Source organism: Phocoena phocoena, chromosome 14, assembly GCF_963924675.1.
Source record: "Phocoena phocoena chromosome 14, mPhoPho1.1, whole genome shotgun sequence".
Lineage (NCBI taxonomy): Eukaryota > Metazoa > Chordata > Mammalia > Artiodactyla > Phocoenidae > Phocoena > Phocoena phocoena.
The window spans coordinates 51,710,777-51,733,163 of record NC_089232.1 but is presented as its reverse complement, the minus strand read 5'-3'; positions in this window follow the sequence as shown (position 1 = coordinate 51,733,163).

The window sequence follows — 22,387 nt, the reverse complement described above, 5'->3', positions numbered from 1 at the left end:
TTGATGTTTTAATTGTAGTTTTATAGAAAGTATTAATGCTTTTATGTATTTCAGAAATTTCATATGTTAAATGGAAATTGTTTTAAATGTGTAAATATTTGAGTTTATGCAAGCATGTATGTTACCGTGCTAAAAGTCACTTATGTTTCGGTTTGTGTGTAATATTAATATGCAACTTTTGGTTTAAAATTTTTTCGTAAACAATTAGTGGCTTACATTTTAAAAAAGAAAAATCACCAGCATGAAACTGCACCTAAGTCTATATTCACTGTGTCTTTTTCTGAATCCCGTTGTAGCCTGTCAACTAAATTTGTGTTTTCACGGTCTTTTTGAAGTGCGTTTTAATGAGAACTAGGAAATTCTTTAGAAGTTTAGACACTTCATAGTGAAGTAATTATAATTTAACCCGAGGAAAGATTGCTCTGATTCATATCCATTCTCATTCTTACGTTCACTTATTCATTCATTCACACTCCCTATATACATATGCATATATATATATATTTATGCTGTTATTAATTTCAACATTAATATTGCCATCTGATTCAAAATCATGTAAAGGCCTCATTCTATATATATATATATATATATATATACTATCCTTGTACCATTCATACTTGATTATCTACACCTGAAGTTTAGTCTTACAACTATAATCGTGTTTGTAATACCGTTACCTTAAAAAGAGAAAGCATTCATTAGTATTTTCTTTACTGGCTAAACACAGTAAAAAAAAATTTTGAAGAAACAGCTTGGTTTAAATATAGTTACTAAGAGTCATAATTAAATTTATACTTTTTAGACAAAAATTGAGCCCAAGTAATCATACTCCACAAACTGATCTGTGTTCCTATGGTCCATGAGAAGGTTTATATAAGATTTATAGTGGCTTGAACTATAAAAATTGATACTTGAATTCTAAGCTTCATTTTGACAAAACTCAAAGTTTATGAACATTTTTGACATTTTGACCTGGTTGCTATTCATTTTCCATCCTAAGCTTCCTTTGCTCCATGGCACTAAATACTAGTTTGGTAAGTTTTATTGAGATTGATGTTAGATCCCTTATTTTTGTAGCAAAGAACGTTACAAAGTTCCTTTTTGGTAGAGGCAAAGGGTCTAGAGTGAGTCAGAACTCTCCTAGGAAAGATGCAGAGCCTATATCTATCTCTGGGAGTGTGTTACCACCACAGATCACACCAGTTCCTTCATTTATTCTGTACCGCAACACATAACAGTTTTACCTAGATGAAATTAGGTAAACATGCACACTAAGGGCTGACTTAAAGGTGAGAAACGTTTCCAAAGGGGGCAATGCTGCTTGGTGCATAAAAACTACATATCTATGAGGCTCAGGTTTTGTTTCATATTTTTGCAACAGGCAACAGAGAACACAGTCTTTTATAATGTGGTATATTTCTAAGGAGATTTGGGGTGGGATTTCTGTGGGAGGTGGTTGGTTGTTGTTTTGGAGGGTGGGGCGTGGAGGGATTGTCCTTTCAAAGTAGGGATCAGTTGGAACAACTGTTTCCATGCCCAGGAAGCTTGATTGAATATTTAGACTCATTTCAGCCATTCATCCAATAAATACTCATTGAAGACCCATGTGCCAGTCACCATTTTAGGTGATGGGTATATATTAGGTGGGTATATATTAGGTGATGGGTATATATTGGGTTACAAGACAAAGTTATAGGGTCACTGGAGAATAGTGACCTTGAGTGATGAGAAGATGATCACCAAGATCAAAGAAAAGAGTATTTTAATGAAAGAAACAAAACTAAAGATCTCAAAGCAGGAGTGAGCTTTTATACTGAAAGAGAGAATGCCAGTAAGACAAGTCCAGTGAGTGTGGTGAGGAATGGTGGGTGATAAGTTTGTAGAGACTGGCAAGGGCCTGATCACTTGGGACTATGGGCCCAAAGTAAGGAATCTAAATTTTATTCTGAGTCTGACGGTAAGTAAGGGAGTGACATGGTCTGCTTTATATCCCTTTAATAGTTGGAGAACAAGCTATAGTGGGGCAAAATTAAGGTGACTGTTGCGGTTTCCTAAGTGTGAGATGGTGACAACCTAGACTGGAGTGGAAGTCATAGGGAGGAGTTTTTTGGTGGAAAAACCTGACAGGATTTGGTGATGGGTTAGATGTGAAGAAGAAAGAAGAAATCAAAGATGAGTCCGATTTTGAGCAAAGGATGGTGATGCTGAGATTTCAGAACAACAGTGGAAGAGCAAATTGGAGGGTTTAAATCAAATCTTGCCTTGGATATGTTGAGATTTGAGATTCCTATTAATTATCTCAATGGAGACAGACATTGGGTAGACAGATGTATGAATGTAGAGTTAAGGGAAAAAAGTAAAATACGGGGAGTTGCTATATGGATAATATTTAAAACTATAGGACAGGATGGTAACAGCTAGGGATTTTGCAGGGGGTTAAGTATTTCTTCGGGGGAAGTAATTATGGCGGCATTTATCTTCGTTTGTCGATTCAAGATTCTGTATCCTTGAAAGCCATCTGCTTTCAATAGAGGACTTGCCATTCAAAAAGTTTTTAAATACTGGAATCATAAGCCTTGCACTCAGTTTTAAAACTTCATCCATGTCAAATTGGTTGTCATGTTTTCTATGTCAAGTTGGCTTGTGTATCTTTTTTAGTACAAATTTTTATATGAGAAATGCAAGTTTATTATGGAATACTTAGAAAATACTGAAGATTATAAAGAATCAGGACCACGGAAAAGTCCATATTATCATTTTCTCTACCATCACCAACCCCGACCCTGACCCTCTCAACTCCCATTTTGTAATCTTCCAGAGGTAACGGCTATTAACATTTATTATATTCCCTTCCACTATTTTTAATGCATTTCTAACAATTAGAAGATGAAAGTTTATGCAATATGGATACAGATAGATGACAACATACCAAGGGAGGAAGAGAATTACAGGCCTTGAATCACTTTTAGAGAGTATACTCAGATGTGCTCCAAATTTACTTTTTACCTGATTCAGTGTGGACCTAGGTTTCTTGAGACTTTTAAGACAGGTCATTGAATGGATAGAGTAACTGACACTGCTAAGGCCCAGTCACTGAAGGTTTCTTGAAATACAATTTCAGTAGAAGATGAGAACCCTCATCTCATAGAACTTTTAAACTAATGGGGACAGAGGCAAATACATAAATGTGTAATGACGAGAATATATGAAAATAAGCGAAAAGTAATTGAGCAATAACTGGCTGTGTGCTTGGTAAGGAAAAACACAAAAGTGACCCACATGGAGGCAGGGTGATTCAGTGCCTTAGATTTGTTTCATCACAAGAATGTTTAAGAAATTGACTTAGTGGATGGTGGAGCAGTCAGGTGTGGAAGTGTAGTGGTAACAACTGATGAGGGCAGGGTGTGGTAGAAGAATTTGTTGAGTGTAGCATTTGAGTATACTAGACTGAAGAGTCTGAATTTATCTAGGTTCGTAAGCAAGGTAGAATTAGGAATTCTGCCAGCAGCTGTAAAATGGATTATGACCAGGAGAGACTGGAGAAAGGACGCCCTGTGAAATTTGCCTGGGTCAGATTGATAGCACTGGAATTAAGCTGAGGAGTACATCAGAAAGAAATCACACAAGGGAAAAAAAAAATAGCACCAAAAATTTGGGGTAAGGAAAAGAAGCAGTTTGCTTGCCTAGAAGATTGTTAGTTAACTGTGTCATCATTTCTCCAAATTCAAGCAAATTCTAAGAAAGCCAAGCTAGTATCTCCCATTTAATATGAATATGTATCCTCTCTATTTTTAAATAAAACTAAATATGTGTAGTATATTTTTGAAAGGCACATTTTTTAATGCAAAAAAAGTAATATTTAAATAAGGAAAACTTCATCACTCTTAGCTATACTTACATAGAGAAATTAGGAAAACGATGTAAAATCTAAACATCAAAACTTTTTTTCAACCTGACAAAAATGCTGAGAACAGGTGGTAAAATAAGATTTAAGAGGGTGTTACTGAATTTAACCCCCCAAATGCTATTGTGATTGATGTATTTTTTTCTCATTCTTAATTTGAGTGAGTGAAACCTGCACTGAGTTTTTATTTAGTAGTCAGTCTTACATTTAGAAATGTATAGTATTACTGCCTGATATTTCTGCCTCTAAGTATTTACTAAGCATCCCTCTATAACTGGAAACCCAAGATTTTAGGTTATTTTTTTAAACAATATAACTTTATCATTACACTGAATGGTATAATACTTTCTCATCTGTCTTAAAATACAATTATGCACTTAATCCTACTTTTTTTTGCTTCTATTTTTAAGATGAATTATTTTAAATTTATAGTGATTTTTGTAAACATTTTAATATATTTTTAAAAATTGAACTGGAATAATTTAAAGCTTTTGTCATCTAATTTTATAAATATTTTTTAGGTATCCTTGGGTGTAATACAGGCAGTATGGAATTTTAATGACATTATAGGAATAGAGAAAAATTTTGGTATACAGTAGTAGTTACAATACTGTGAATGATAAAATCTGTAAATTATATTTTTAAAATACTGTCTTTCGGCAATTTTTATCCAAATAATAACAGGATTAGAAAACTAAAATTAATTTCTAAAATTTGGCTATGCTAAGTTTCTCATCTTTCAAGTAGATAATCTTAGAGGCAGTATAGTTTATTGGTGAAGTGAACAAAATAAACGTTAAGGGCCTACATTTGATCTATGAATTCTGCCAGAGGCCGAGTGATGTACCTAAAATAATCCTAGAGGGAAAGCTGCCAGAATAGCTTCCTGGCCCAGCAAACAAACCATATATAACCTGATGCAGCAGACGGATTACTATGTAATACATAAGATTTACCTGAGCTGCTGTGTTCTAATCCTCTACTTGTCTTTGATACGTGACTTAAAGGCGTTAAGTACTTGTCCAAGGTCACAGGAAGAGTGAATGTTGGAGCTAGGTTTTAAACACGGGTTGAGGCCAGAACCTAAGCTCTTATCAATGATACTTTAATTTTTGGATCCTAATTTTGTTAGCCAAGTTCATATCTCTTCCAATGCTCTGTCCCTTACTTTCACCTCAAGGGGACAATAGATTTTCAACAACTGATAAAAACAGATTCTAAACCGTTGATAAAACTGTTGAAACAACAGGCCTCTAGAGTTTCCTTAATTCATATTCTCCAGTTCATTATCTAGGGAGTCACCCACATATTTCTCCAACTTTTTCTAGCACTGCTTTTCCCCCTTGCTCACTTCTCTGCTGTCATGCTGGCCTTCATATGATGGCTCCAGCACTCCAGTATCGTTCCCACTTCAGAGCTTTTGCACCTGTTGCTCCCTCCTGAAATTCTCAACCTTTCCTCTCTTCCACATAGCAAGATAGGTTCTTTTCATTCTTTATCTCTTAAGCTTAAATGTCACCTCCTCAGAGAGACCTGATTATGCCATTTATAGGAGATCTCCCCATATTATTCTCTGTCTCTGCCTTGCTTTTGTTTTCTTCATAGATTTTATTACAAAAAACTTGCAAATATGTTATTCATTTGGGTTTGGGTTTTGACTTTACCTCTTGAGAAACTCAGAAAAGAGACCACCTCTACCTTGTTTGCTATTTTATCCTCAATGCCTAGCAGAGTACTAACCCAGGGTAGATTATTAATATTTGTTAAGTGAGTGAATGAATTAATCATCCTCTTGTATATATTTATCCACTTTACTGACAAATATATCATGAAAACCTTATTGCATGTCCTCCTAAAATCTAGATTTCTAAGAGGGAAGTTTATAGTGATACAAAGCTTACCTCAGGAAACAAGAGAAATCTCAAACAAGAGAAATCCCATAGCCACCTCTAAACACACCCTTTGACATGGCCCTGCCTACCAGAGGGACAAGACCCAGCTCCACCCAGCAGTGGGCAGGTGCCAGTTGCTCCCACCAGGAAGCCTGCACAAGCCCCTGGACCAACCTCACCTACCAGGGGGACAGACAGCAGAAATGAGAGGAGCTACAATCCAGCAGCCTGAGGAATGGAGGCCACAAACACAGAAAGTTAGACAAAATGAGATGGTAGAGAAATGGAATGTTCCAGATGAAGGAACAAGATAAAACTCCAGAAGAATAACTAAGTGAAGTGGAGATAGGCAATCTTCCTGAAAAAGAATTCAGAGTAATGATAGTAAAGATGATCCAAGATCTTGGAAAAAGAATGGAGGCACAAACCAAGATGATACATGACATGTTTAACAAAGAGCTAGAAGATTTAAAGAACAACAGAGATGAACAATACAATAATTGAAATGAAAAATGCACTAGAAGGAATCAATAGGATAGATGGGGCAGAAGAATGAATAAGTGAGCTGGAAGACAGACTGGTGGAAATCACTGCTGCAGAATAGAATAAAGAAAAAAGAATGAAAAGACATGAGGACAGGGACTTCCCTCACGGCTCAGTGGTTAAGAATCTGCCTGCCATTGCAGGGGACACGGGTTCTATCCCTGGTCTGGGAAGGTCCCACATGCTGTGGAGCAACTAAGTCGGTGCACCACAGCTCCTGATCCTGCACTCTAGAGCCCACGAGCCACAACTATTGAGCCCACATGTCACAACTACTGAAGCCTGCGTGCCTAGAGCCCTTGCTCTGCAATGAGAAGCCACTGCAGTGAGAAGCCAGCGCACTGCAATGTAGAGTAGCCACTTCTCACTGCAACTAGAGAAAGCCTGCTCGCAGCAATGAAGACCCAACACAGCCAAAAATAAATTAAAAAAAAAATTAATGAAGACAGCCTCATAGATCTCTTAGGCAACATTAAATGCACCAACATTTGCATTCTAGGGGTCCCAGAAGGAGATGAGAGAGAGAAAGGGCCTGAGAAGATATCTGAAGAGATAATAGCTGAAAACTTCCCTAACATGAGAAAGGAAACACTCAAGTCCAGGAAGCACAGAGAGTCCCATACAGGATGAACCCAAGGAGGGACATGGTGAGACACATATTAATCAAATTGACAAAAATTAAAGACAAAGAATATTAAAGGCAACAATAGAAAAGCAACAAATAACATACAAGGGAATCCCCATAAGGTTATCAGCTGATTTTTCAGCTCAAATTCTGCAGGCCAGAAGGGAGTGGCACGATATATTTAAAGGATGAAAGGGAAAAACCTACAACCAAGAATACTCTTCCCAGCAAGGCTCTTGTTCAAATTCAATGGAGAAATCAAAAGCTTTATAGACAAGCAAAAGCTAAGAGAATTCACCACCACCAAACCAGCTATACAACATATGCTAAAGGAACTTCTCTAGATGGAAAAGAAAAGGCCACAACTAGAAACAAGAAAATTATGAATGGGAAAGCTCATTGGTAAATGGCACAAAAGACAAAAAGGCACAGGAGACAAAACACCTGTACTCTGAAAACTATAAGATGCTGATGAAAGAAACCACAGATAGAAAAATATACCATGTTCTTGGATTGGAAGAATCAATATTGTCAAAATGACTATACTACCCAAGGCAATCTACAGATTCAATGCAATCCCTAACAAATTAATAATGGCATTTTTCACAGAACCAGAACAAAGATTTTCTAAATTTATATGGAAACACAAAAGACCCTGAATAGCCAAAGCAATGCTAAGAAAGAAAACCAGAGCTGGAGGAATCAGGCTCCCTGACTTCAGACTACACTACAAAGCTACAGTAATCAAAGCAGTATGGTACTGGCACAAAAACAGAAATATAGATCAATGGAACAGGGTAGAAAGCCCAGAAATAAACCCATGTGCCTATGGTCAATTATTCTATGACAAAGGAGACAAGAATATACAATGGAGAAAAGACAGTCTCTTCTATAAGTGCTGCTGGGAACACTGGACAGCTACACGTAAAAGAACGAAATTAGAACATTCTCTAACACCATACATAAAAATAAACTCAAAATAGGTTAAAGACCTAAATATATGATGAGATACTATAAAACTCTTAGAGGAAAACATAGGCAGAACACTGTGACATAAATCACAGCAATATCTTTTTGGATCCACCTCCTAGAGTAATGAAAATAAAAATAAACAAATGGAATCTAATTAAACTTAAAAGCTTTTGCACAGCACAGGGAAGCATAAACAAAGCAAAAAGACAACCCACAGAATGGGAGAAAATATATGCAAATGATGAGACTGACAAGACATTAATCTCCAAATAATACAAATAGTTCATGCAGCTCAATATCAAAAAACAAACAACCCAATGAAAACATGGGCAGAATATCTAAATAGACATTTCTCCAAAGAAGACATACAGATGGCCAAAAAGTGCATTAAAAGATGTTCAACATCACTAATTATTAGAGAAATGCAAACCAGAACTACAATGAGGTATCACCTTACACCAGTCAGAATGACCATCATCAAAAAGTCTACAAACAATAAATGCTGGAGAGGGTGTGGGGAAAAGGGAACCCTCTTGCACTGTTGGTGGGAATGTAAATTGGTACAACCACTATGGAGGACAGTATGGGTGTTCCTTAAAAAACTAAAAATAGAACTACCACATTATCCAGCAATCCCACTCCTGGGCATATATCGAGAGAAAACCATACTTTGAAAAGATACATGCACCCCAATGTTCATTACAGCACTACTTACAATAGCCAAGACATAGAAGCAACCTAAATGTCCATCAACAGAAGAATGGATGAATAAGATGTGGTACCTTTATACAATGGAATATTACTCAGCCATAAAAAAGAATGAAATAATGCCATTTGCAGCAACATGGATGGACCTAGAAATTATCATACTAAGTGAAGTAAGATAGACATAGACAAATATTATATGATATCACTTATAAGTGGAATCTTAAAAAAAAAGGATACACATGAACTTATTTAAAAAACAGAAACAGACTCACGGACTTAGAAAACAAAGTTATGCTTATCAAAGGAGAAAGGTGGGAGTGAGGGATAAATCAGGAGTTTGGGATTAACATATACACATTACTATATATAAAATAATCAACAAGGACCGTCTTTATAGCACAAGGAGCTCTACTCAATATTCTGTAATAACCTATATGGGGGGAAAAAACCTGAAAAAGAATGGATATATGCATATGTATATAACTGAGTCACTTTGCTGTACCTCTGAAATTAACACTACATTGTAAATCAACTATACTCCCAAATAAAATAAAAACTGAATTTAAAAAACAGCGTTAAAAAGCATGTAAAAAAACCCACCATACGATTATCTCAATAGATGCAGAAAAAAGCTTTTGATAAAATTCAACATCCATTTATGATAAAAACTCTCCAGGAAGTGGGCATAGAGGGAACATACCTCAACATAATAAAGGCCACAAACCCACAGCTAACGTCATACTCAATGATAGAAAAACTGAAAGTATTCCCTTTAAGATCAGGACCAAGACAAGGATACCTACTCTCACCACTTTTATTCAACATAGTTTTGGAAGTCCTAGCCACAGCAATCAGAGAAGAAAAAGAAATAAAAGAAATCCAAATTGGAAAGGAAGAAGTCATTGTTTGCAGATGACATGATACTATACATAGAAAGTCCTAAAGATGCTACCAGAAAACTACTAGAGCTCATTAATGAATTCGGTAAAGTTGCAGGATACAAAATTAATACACAGAAATCTCTTGCATTTCTATACACTAACAACAAAAGATCAGAAAGTGAAATTAAGGAAACAAGCCCATTTACCACCACATCAAAAAGGATAAAATACCTAGGAATAAACTTACCTAAGGAGGCAAAAGACCATACTCTGAAAACTTTAAGATGCTGATGAAAGAAACTGAAGACGACACAAACAGTTGGAAAGATATACTGTGTTCTTGGGTTGGAACAATGAATATTGTTAAAATGACCATACTGTCCAAGGCAATCTACAGATTCAATGCAATCCCTGTCAAATTAACAATGGTATTTTTCACAGAGCCAGAACGAAAAATTTCTAAATTTGTATGGAAACACAAAAGACCCCAAATAGACAAAACCATCTTGAGAAAGAAAAATGGAGATGGAAGAATCACACTCCCTGACTTCAGACTATACAACAAAGCTACAGTAATCAAAACAGTATGGTATTGGCACAAAAACAGACACATAGATCAGTGGATCAGGATGCAAAGCCCAGAAATAAACCTACACACTTATGGTTAACTAATCTATGACAAAGGGAGCAAGAATATACAATGGAGAAAAGACAGTCTCCTGTATAAGTGGTACTGGGAAAACGGAACAGCTACATGTAAAAGAATGAAATTTAAACATTCTCTAATACTATATACAAAAAATAAACTCAAAATGGATTAAAGACCTAAATGTAAGCCCAGATGCTATAAAACTCCTAGAGGAAAACATAGGCAGAACACTCTTTGACATAAATCACAGCAATATTTTTTTGAATCTGTCTCCTAGAGTAATGGAAACAAAAGCAAAAATAAACAAATGGGATCTTATTAAACTTAAAAGCTTTTGCACAACAAAGAGAACCATAAACAAAATGAAAAGAAAACCTACAGAATGGGAAAAAATATTTGCAAACGATGTGACCGAGATTAATTTCCAAAATATGCAAACAGCTCATACAGCTCAATGTCAAAAAAAACATACAACTCAATCAAAAAATGGAAGAAGACCTGAAGAGACATTTTTCCAAAGAAGATATACAGATGGCCAATAGGCACATGAAAAGATGCTCATCACTGTTAATTATTAGAGAAATGCAAATCAAAACTACAATGAAGTATCACCTCACATCAGTCAGAATGGGTATCATCAAAAAGTCTATAAATAACAAATGCTGGAGAGGGTGTGGAGAAAAGGGAACACTCTTGCACTGTTGGTGGGAATGTAAACATACAGCCACTATGGAGAACAGTATGGAGGTTCCTTAAAAAACTAAAAATAGAGTTACCATATGATCCAGCCTGGGCGTATATCTGGAAAAGAAGAAAAACTAACTTGAATAGATAAATGTATCCCATTGTTCATAGCAGCACTACTTACAATAGCCAAGAGATGGAAGCAACCTAAATGTCCATCAACAGATGACTGGATAAAGAATATGTGAGATATATATATATATGTAATGGAATATTACTTAGCCTTAAGACGAATGAAATAATGCCATTTGGAGCAACATGGATGGACCTAGAGATGATCATACTAAGTAAAGTAAGTCAGACAGAGAAAGACAAATATCATATGATACCACTTATATGTGGAATTTTTAAAAAATGATACAAATGAACCTACTTACAAAACATTAATAGAATCACAGACATAGAGAACAGACTTGTGGTTACCAAAGGGGAAAGTGAGGGTAGGGATAAATTAGGAATTTGGGATTAACAGATACATACTACTAACACTACTACGTATTAAACAGATAGAAAACAAAGACCTATGGTTATAGCACAGGGAACTGTATTCAATATCTTGTAACAACCTATAATGGAAAAGAATCTGAAAAAGAATAGATATAGATACAGATGTATAACTGAATCACTTTGCTGTACACCAGAAACATTGTAAATCAACTATACTTCAATTAAAAAATACAAAAAAAAAGAGAGAGAGAGAGAGACAAGGAGGTAACTAATATGATGGCCCTCCTGTGGTGAATGGGGAAACCCATGGATAATACACAGAATAAATGAATCCTGGAAACACTAAGGCAATAGTCTTAAGTAGTTGGAGGTGAAACTACAGGCCCTAAGTTATATGTTACTGAAAGTTATCTTTTTTAAAAAATGGAAGACAATACCCTTGAAGAAACATTGTATGAGATTTTAGGGAGTTGGGATATGATGGGGTTAGAAGACTTGGGTTCAGGTTCGGAGGCCACCACTCATGTCACCTTGGTCGAATCACAGTTTCTCTTGGCTTTTGTTTCTTCTCATGGTGAAGGAAATATCTGTGCATTTCACAGAATCACATTTTGGAAATTATCTCAAATAAGAAATGACAGAAAAAGCACCAACCATTAATTTTCAGAATGCTGGCCTTTGGGAAATGAACATTTCGTAATATGTGGCTTAATGTAAGACAGAGATGATTTACCTAAAATAATTTTTTAACTAAGAAAGAAGCTCTTTATATAATGTTTTTCTTCTGAAGAGCTCAAGTTTATTTCATAGCTGTGTAGCTGTTCTCGGACTGCCGGGGTTGTGCTTCCACTCAGCTACCTACTAACTGGTAAGTTTCTTAACTCTTCTCAGGCTCAGTTTCTTCATCTCGGGCTCATCTATCTACCCTATTGTGGTGTGGAAATATATTCAATAATCCTTGAGAAGTACATATCACAGTGCCTGGCACATAGTAAGTGCTCAGTAAATATTGTTACTGTTTTTTTATCCTTCCATCCGTCATTGATTTCATTAGCAGACACGCAGGACTGTAATCTAGACCTTCTGACCTAGACCTTTTCTGTTAAAGTCTTGACTAAAATGTGAATTCAGCCAGTGGTTCTCTTATATACTGGTTTAATATGGTTAAATATGGAGTTTTATTGAAGGACATAATCAAAATGTTGAAACATTATCTCTGAATCTCAGAAAATTACTGGGGAGCAGGTAGGATAAAGCAAACCATAATTCTACCCAAATTTTTATTTCATTGCTTATAAGAAGTAAGATGTTTTTGTTTTCCATAAAACAAAAGATTTTATTTTTGGAACTGATAGAAGTATAGTTACTATGAATTTAGTTCATGTTTTCACATCCCAGTAGAAATGTGGCAATACACATAGAAAAGTTTCAGGAATTATTTTTCTCCAAATGCACCATTTTATTTTATAACCTTGGCTATGACTGTAGGGCCAGGAAACACACACACACACACACACACACACACACACACACGGCATAGGCATTGCTACAGGAAGCCGTAAGATCTGGTGTAGCCATCTTGTACCACCAATACAGATTACAACAGTGTCATCCTGTGAGAAATCCACATTGCTATCGATTGCTGCCTGAGACTTTAAAAACCAATGTGGCTCCTTTCATGACTGACATTTCTAGGAAAATCCCCTAGCTTCACTTTTCATCTAATTTGTTTGTCCCCTCCCCACTTTACACGCTGAATCATTGCTATTCGTTCCTGTGGGCTTTGTGAGGGCAGAGACCACACTACCACATTCCCAGGTGTATCCCTAGTGCCCAGCCCACTTCATGGCTCATGGAAGGCACTCAGTAAATATTTGTTCAAAGAGTAGATTAATCTTCAAATATTAAGGAATGTAAGTATCTATTTTGCCTACATTTAAAAAGCATAAAACACAATGTTTTGCCCTAACACTTAAATCTCTTCAATTTGAAGGAATTAAAGAACAAGATAGCATTGTGTAACTGCTAGCTTTACCTTGTCTTATGTCAGAAATGTTAATAAAATCATTGTACTTTATTCTAACCTTATGAGTTAATTAGCTGACTACCTTATAGTTAAAAGTCTCTTAATTTTGAAATTGAGACTTAACCTTTTTAGGCCTATTGCATCTTTCTGCCGGTTATGTAACTCCTTTAAACCATAAAGAGATTGCATTCACACCTTTTGATTCTAGAACTGCTGGAGGTTTAGAAGATGTCAGTTTTGCCTTGAGGTTGCAGTGCCTACCATTCGTTGAGAAGTGGGGCTCAGAGGACCTGCAGTGTATCAGTTAAAGGAGGAAAGAGCTTCCACCTAATCAACAGCAAGTATTTCCGGAAAGAGAGACAAGAGACGGTGGGACATAGGTAAAGGCCACAGAGCTGTCCCTCCTGAATGTGTCTATCTACGCTGGATGGATATCAGAGTGGTATTTTCATTCTCTAAGGCAAAATGTTTAGACTCTTGGGACCGACGCTGGAGCAGTTTCTACTGGAACGTTCTCAAAACTATATGACACTTTTAAGGCAGCAGTCTGCAACCTATTTGGCAGCAGGGACCGGTTTTGTGGAAGACAATTTTTCCGTGGGGCAGGGGGGCAGTGGTGGATGGTTCAGGTGGTCATGCGAGCGATGGGGGGCGGCAGAGGAAGCTTCGCTCGCTCCCCCGCCACTCACCTACTGCTGTGCGGCCCGGTGCACGGCTGGGTACCGCTCCGTGGCCCGGGGGTCGGGGACTCCTGCTTTAAGGAATGTCTCTGAACGCCACTATACAGATCAAGCCAAAGAAAGCACTGTTTTGATTTTAATGGCTTGTGACTTCTAGTGCGTGTCCTGTCCTTGGGTCCTGGCCACTGTGACACTGTGTGTGCTCTTCACTGCAGAGGCGTGTGTTTCTCCAGGTCTGTCAGCATGGGAAGGAAGGTCAGGGTGAAGGAAGGGTATCCTGAAACAAACCACTTTGACCATATCATTCAACTGAAGCCCAGTTCTACCTTAAGTCATTTGATTCTTCTTTGAGTTCAAGAAAGCTAATAATACCAGAAACATTTTGAGGAGGGAATAGTTCCAATCTCTTTGGGTGATTCTAGTACCTTCAGGTTAAAAACTTGATATTATTTGATCCTATGATTATTTTATTATGTTATTAAATGAGAGGATAATATTGAATGACCCAAAATATATTTAATTTGAAAGTTTTGGTTAAATATATTAAGTGTTTTAAAATAGTAACTGTCTGGCAGGAATAAAAGATGCAGACATAGAGAATGGACTTGAGGACACGGGGAGGGGGAAGGGTAAGCTGGGACAAAGTGAGAGAGTGGCATGGACATATAGACACTACCAAATGTAAAACAGATAGCTAGTGGGAAGCAGCCGCATAGCACAGGGAGATCAGCTCGGTGCTCTGTGACCACCTAGACGGGTGGGACAGGGAGGGTGGGAGGGAGATGCAAGAGGACGACGGGACATTATGGGGATATAAGTATACATATAGCTGATTCACTGTGTTATACAGCAGAAACTAATACAACAATGTAAAGCAATTATACTCCAATAAAGATGTTAAAAAAAAAAGTAACTGTCTGGATCTCCCAAACTCACATCTTGGAAAAAGAATATCTCCATGCCTACCAGGAGTCTCTCTGTCCAATAAATGACTCCTTCAAGAAATGATATGGCCCCCACCCTCACAATAGGTCTGTTCTGGTCCCTACCCGACCCTCAGGAGTGTCAGTTGTGTGGCCTTTTACTTGTGTCTATGTTCTTTTGTCTCTTTCTGGAATTAGAACCACTTCCTTCCTCTAACTGATGCACACCTCATGTCACTTGAGCCCACTGCCCTGATAATCCTAGGTTCCCATCAGTTTAGGGCAGCAGTTCTCAAACTTTTTGGTCTCAAGACTCCATTACACTCTATAAAACTATTGATGGCTCCTCAAAACTTTTATTTGTTGATTTATCTATCAATATTTACCATTTTAGAAATTAAAACAGAAATTAAAATATGTATTTATTTCCTTTTAAAAATCCATCATACATTAACATTTTTTGAAAAATAACATATTTTGAAGAAATTTAGTAAGAAGAGCAGTATAATTTTAAGTTTTGAAAGTCTGTTTAATATCTGGCTTAATAGAAAATATTCTTATCTGCCTCTGCATTCAATCTGTTGCTCTGGTTAAAGAATATGAAGATATGTAGTTGAAATAGGAAAGGAGTATTTTAATAGCCTTCTAAAATAATTGTGGCTATTCTTCAATAATACTAGAGCGAAACTCAGCAGATCATAGTTTCTTAAAGGCTGGTTACAAAGCAGAGTCTGAAACTGTATCAATGAACTTTTAAAATTTATTACATTAAAACCCAATGGTCTGGACTTCCCTGGTGGCGCAGTGGTTAAGAATCCGCCTGCCAATGCAGGGGACATGGGTTTGATCCCTGGTCTGGGAGGATCCCACATGCCGCGGAGCAACTAAGCCCATGCACCACAACTACTGAGCCTGCACTCTAGAGCCCGTGAGCCACAACTACTGAGCCCATGTGCCACAACTACTGAAGCCCACGCTCCTAGAGCTCATGCTCCACAACAAGAGAAGCCACTGTGGTGATAAGCCTACACACCACAGGGAAGAGTAGCCCCTGCTCGCCGCAACTAGAGAAAGCCCGTGCACAGCAACGAAGTCCCAATGCAGCCAAGAAACAAAGCAAAACAAAACCAATGGTCCAATGGTCTATCTTGCACTCTGAATGAGTTTTGTAGCATCATGCATTCGTTATTTTAAAAATATTAGTTCACTGATTTATGCAGTTCTTCCAAACATTTACTCACTTTAATATATAATATCCAAAAAATCACATTTGATAATAGCACCCCAATCTCATCTGTAAGTATCGGGCAACTCATAATATTTGATACAAGTTCTCCAAAATTCTAATTTTTGATTGAAAGCTCAAATTTTATCATTAGCAACAAATACTTTCAATTATTTACCTTGAAGTGACATTTTCAAGAAAACGTCTAAAAGATAGTCTGGGGCTTCCCTGGTGGCACAGTGGTTAAGAATCCGCCTGTCAATGCAGAGAACACGGGTTCAGGCCCTGGTCTGGGAAGATCCCACATGCCGCGGAGCAACTAAGCCCGTGTACCACAACTACTGAGCCTGCGCTCTAGAGCCTGCCAGCCACAACTACTGAGCCCGCATGCCACAACTACTGAAGCCCGTGTGCCTACAGCCCGTGCTCCGCAACAAGAGAAGCCACAGCAATGAGAAGCCCATGCATCGCAACAAAGAGTAGCCCCCACTCGCTGCAACTAGAGAAAGCCTGTGCACAGCAACAAAGACCCAACACAGCCATAAATAAATAAATATTAAAAAAAAAAAAGATAAAGTCTGAATAACCACAGCTTGTCAGTCATTCTTTCAAGTAAAAATGGTGTTCCATTAAAAAGTGGCTAGTTCAGCTTGAAATTCAGTCACACAAGTGCTTTTCATGGAAACAATTTACTTCGAGACACAGCAGAATGCTTTTGTGCACTTCCTATTTTGTCATACATAATATTAAAAAGATGTGTACTCAAGAGCTGAAATTGAATAAAACATCCTTTCTACTGCTTCATCAAGGACTTTCTTAGGTGGAGCTGGCTCTTTACGTTTTGCCAGTGCATAGCAGTAAAGAATAAAATAACTCCAGAAAGTGAGTCTTATCTCTTGTTTTTAAGCCAACAATCCATCCTTAAAGATAATAAAAGTGTCCTATAGATATTTCTATTGATTGATTGACTAACTGATTGCCATGCTACATGGCTTACGGGATCTTAGCTCCTCGACCAGGGACTGAACGCGGGCCATGGCAGTGAAAGCGCCAAGTCCTAACCATGGGACCACCATGGAATTTCCTATTTCTTTTTATTTAGAATAAAATAATGAATTCTAAAGAAACCATATGAGACTTAAATTTCTTAATTTGAAAAGTTTTTGAAAAAATTTTAAATATTATTGCAACACCAACAAAGTATACTTATTTCTTGTTGAGCTTCCAAATGTATGCAAGGAAAACTTCAGGATTTCAAAACAATACATTGGACAATAAGTTATACAAATTATAGCAGGTGTAAGGAAAGATAGTAAGAACATTGTCCAAGTATTATGAACAAACTGAGCTAATCTCTGAAAATGCACAGATTTATACGCTAAACCTAACACCTTAGAAAATTCTAGAATACACAAAGCACATCTTCCATTATTTGCCAGAACAATGATGTCATCATACACCATGTGGCCTCTGGAAAACTCCACTATATACCTGTGAGAGAATGAAAGTGAAAAAAGCAAATAATGTCTTAGCATTATTATAAATTACTTTTGACCTCACAGACCTCCTGGAAGATCTCAGAGCCCTCAGAACCCCCCAGACTACACTCTAGGGAGCCATCAGTTTTTAATGCATTTAAATTATCTTAAATATGCCAAGGGGGTGCGGTATGCTACTTTTTCTTTATTTGATGCACCTTAAAAAGCCTAAATTAGATTTTAGGATTTACTGATGCCTTGAATGAAATAATCAGTGGTTCCCAAGGTTAACAGTCCAAGAGCCACGGATTCAAACTTAGATCCAGCAACTCCTTCCACCTTTGCAGTATGAATCTGGAAGCCTAGTCAGTTCTGGTAAAGAAGCTAGAAATAGCTATTTGATAAATTTATGAATTTAAATTTCCACATGCTAATCCTCCAGATCCCTTCATAATCACTAATTTTCCTTCAAATGGGAAACTGAAGCAGCTAGAAATGTTTGTATATGGTTGGAATTTAATCACTTTATATTTTGAACATTCCTTCTGAAAGAAATTTCCTTCAATTCAATACAAAATACATGAGTACCATACACCCAACACTAACTAGGCACTTCAGGGAATAAAACAGGTACATACTCCTCCTTCTCAATTAATTTTTACAAATACTTACTGCATGAAACAAAGGATGTATAGTTAAATGTTGCCTCAGATGTAGGTTATAAGCAATAAGAATAGAGATTCGGGGGTCACACAGAGAAGGTGATGGATAGAGACAGGGTGGAGGCCCATTCCAGGGGATTCATGGTTTGGACTAAGGAACTGAAGCTGGAAGCTGGAGCCAAGCCTGAGCGATTGGAGGTCATTGGGACTGTAAATATTTGCACACAGCCACATCCAGAGCTGGAGAGGTGAAGGGAAAGGACTGGAATAGTTCTTTCTTCTTCTCCCTCCTACCCTCCAATTGCCTTTAGTTGAGCCAGGAGGAGAGAAAGTAAACCAAGGGACATGGGGGAGGAGGCAACTCCAGAGTGAGTCATAGCCAAAAGAGGTTTTCAAAATAAAATGACCCGAGAGCATCAGGACACCATTGTCCGTGGTAGACCAGATGCACTGCTTAGATCTCCATCCCAGAAGGGACCTGTTACCCATCTACAGGAAGCACTGGCAGTCAGCCTCCAACTGTCAGCTCCTTCAGGTTCAGCCTCAGCCACAAAGAGCCACTTCGCTGCAAAAAGCTACCATGCTCAAAGTCATACCCTTCCCAGGGCAGTTTGCATACATTAACAGAGAGGCAGGGATGTAAAGGCATAGCCATCCTAGACGACTCTGCAGAATGGTATTTGCTCCAAAGCTCCCTGCTGGATTGGCTGAGGCCTTGATGCAATTCAGCTTCTCCTTCTGACGCATGCTTCTTTCTGCTTCTTCTCACAGGTGGGATCCCTAAGAATATCTTGCACTCCAAATTCTGCCCCAGTATCTGATTGTAGAGAATCTAACCTGTGACATTCTCTCACCCAGAGCAGAATATATATATATATATTCATGTGTATGTATACGTGTACACATTTATGTATATGTACATATGCCTATGTATACGTATAATATTTATTAATTACTTTCTCCATTCAAAAGTACACTGCCTACAGATTATCACCAAATTGTGTTTTCAACCTATATTCTAAATATAGCTGTTATTTCCCCCTAATGAAAACCTTTGTTGCCAAAAAATTTTTATAATGGCAAAATTATTTATTTTTCCCACTAATCCCTATGTAATTTTTGACCATTTTGGAGATACTAAGATCCTAAATATGCACCATTTGTTCAGAACAGTAGGGTCAGATATAAACATATACAATCAACTAGTTTACTGGTAATTGTAGGCAATAGCTATAACTTACATATGACACAGCTATGAATGTTGGTACCAGGCTCTCAAAACTTGACTGGGGGATGGGATAATGTTTATTTTTTATTTTACTTTTTATGTTTGGCCACGCTTCTCGCCTCGTGGGATCTTAGTTCCCTGACCAAGGATCGAACCTGCACCCTTGGCAGTGAAAGCACGGAGTCCTAACCACTGGACCACCAGGGAATTCTCAAGAGATAATGTTTATTTAGAACAGAACGTCCAGCAGTTATACTCAGCTTCAGATCCCTGCACCTAGCGTTACTGTTTTGGCCTCGGTAATATTAATCATAAGTAAGAGTAATTCTTGGTAAGAATGGAAAATATTCCAGTTGTAACTTCAAAAATGTATCCGGAAGATTGAGAGTCACTTTCTCAGCAGTGCCTGGTGTAAGCCTTAGTTCTGACGCCTCTATTTAGCGGCACACTCCGTCCTTTACACTCGTGTGCAGTGCAGACGACCAGGGTCTGATTGAACTGGATCTGTCTGCAGGAAACTCAAGCAAGCAAGGTCAAGCCTTTTCTGCAAGACCTTCCAACAAAGGAGCTGGACTAGAGGATCCCTAAGGTTGTTCTTTTCCTAACATCCCAGGTCCCAAGTTCTGTGTTATGTTGACACATCGGTTATTTTGAGTCCTGAGAAGTAGATTAAACTATGATTTTTAAATGTTTATTTTAGGCAAGGCTTTTTATATAAAACAACGACAAGCAAATGTGACACCCCTAAAATTCGTCATGAGAAATAGGTGTTCGTTTGTGAAGCCCAGGTGGGAGGCAGCCCTGGGCTGGACTGGAAGCCCAGCAGAGCATCTTCAGCGCTCTTCCCACGTCTCCCCTCTGCGCCCTGCCTGGTGCCTCAGGCCTGCCTCTCACCGTCCTGCCGCTCTCACCACAGCTCCTGGATATCTTCTAGAGTCGCTGCTCCACTGACTCCCCAGGGCCACAGAATGCAATCCGGATCCCACAGGTTGGCATGCAGGACCTCTGTGGTCTGACCACTGGCCACCTTTCTAACTGCCCCCGAGCCTCTCTCCCACCTATGCACTCTATCTCTAGCTGCTCTGGAGCCCTCGAGACATGAACACATCACTCACTCTCTCAGCTCTGCCTTTGTGCCCGCTGTTCCTCTTTGTCCTCACACCGCCCTTCCCTCTGTCCACCCAGCCCCATTTGCCTGCCAAAGCCCTGCTTAACCCCCTGCCCCGTTACCTCCCTCTGTTTTTCCCTCTGACTCTTCCCACCTGCTCTGGATTTCCTTTCTACTCTGTTCATAACGCCATTACAACCAGGTGTTTTGCGTTAGAGACCATTAATTTTTCACACCAGACACCTCACTTGAATGTGAATGCCTGAGGAGCAAGGGCAGGATCTGGTTCACCTTTGCGTCACCAGCGCTGTCACAGTGCCTGATACACAGCGGGCCGCAGTCACTGCTGCACGTAGAAAACTGAATTAACGGCCTCCGGCCACCACAGCCCCCGCCCAGCTCTGCTGAGAGAACTGTTTTTGTCTTGTTTTGTTTGCTTACATAAATTCTTTCCTTCTGGCCAAAGCATCTCCAACGAATGGGAGAAGTCTAGACAGTGACTTTTGGACAAATCATATGCCAACTCCAATGCCCAGCATCTAATAAGCAAGTACTAAAACTTCACTGAATTAATGACTAGGGCCCCCATCGATAGGCAACGCTATGCCTTTCTTTTCTAACCCAGTGGTACCTCAATTTCAGGCTAGCGGGAAGAGATATGGCGGAGGGAGAAGTAGGCCTCTCAATGCCCTCAAGTCATGGCATATGGGGGTTACTGCAGTCGAAATGTTTTGTGTCCCCCCCACCCTCCCCTGGCAAATTCCTACGTTGAGATCTAACCCGCAAGTTGACGGTATCAGGAGGTGGGGCCTTTACGATGTGCTTAAGTGATGAGAGCGGAATCCTCTTATAAAAGAGACTCCAGAGAGAGCCCTGGCACCTTCCACCAGGTGAGGATACAACGATAAGTCTGCAACCCAAAAGAGGGCCCTTACCTGACCAGGGTGGCACCCTGGTCTCAGACTTCCAGCCTCCAGAATAGTGAGCAATGCATTTCTTCTGTTTTTAAGCTACCCAGTCTCAGGCACCTTGTTAGAGCAGCCTGAGTGAACTAAGGCAGGGGGCTACCTGCTCATACACCTGGCTAAATATGGCTCCTAGAGGGTAAGAAAGGCATTACTTTAACCCTTTTCCTGGGCTCTGAGGGTATTAGTATTAGTTTAGTAAACTGAAGCAAAAAGGTATAGTAAGCCTTGGGAAACTGGGGTTGAGTGCTGGTGTGAAGCTGAAGTTGGTAGAGTCTCCCTCATCTACAGGTTTCATGGATGTGATTGATGTTTGGCTCTTACCAAGTGGGGCTGCAGGGAGGTTCCAAGGCGGCCCTTTCACTAGGACTAGGAAACAGAGAAGGTGTGGGAAAATGTGTCTGAGAAGCTCACCCAGCACAAACATATTTGCTGCTAAACTATGAAAATTGTTAAATCCATGCCACTAGCCTGTTATTTAAAACACTGTGGTAAAATTGCCTGCTGAAGCAGAAAAGAGAGCTTGTGCACCTCTTGAGGGAGCGTTATGTGCTCAGGTGTGAGTCCCTGCCTCCTCCTCTCCTCAGTACTTAGTATTTGTGTTTCCTAAGACCCTGTGCTGCTCTCTGCTCCATAAGTTTCAACTAGGATTTGAGCTCCTTGAGAACAAGGTCTTTCCTATCATCTTCCTCTTATGCTGGGCACACAGCAGCGGCTCAATAGATGA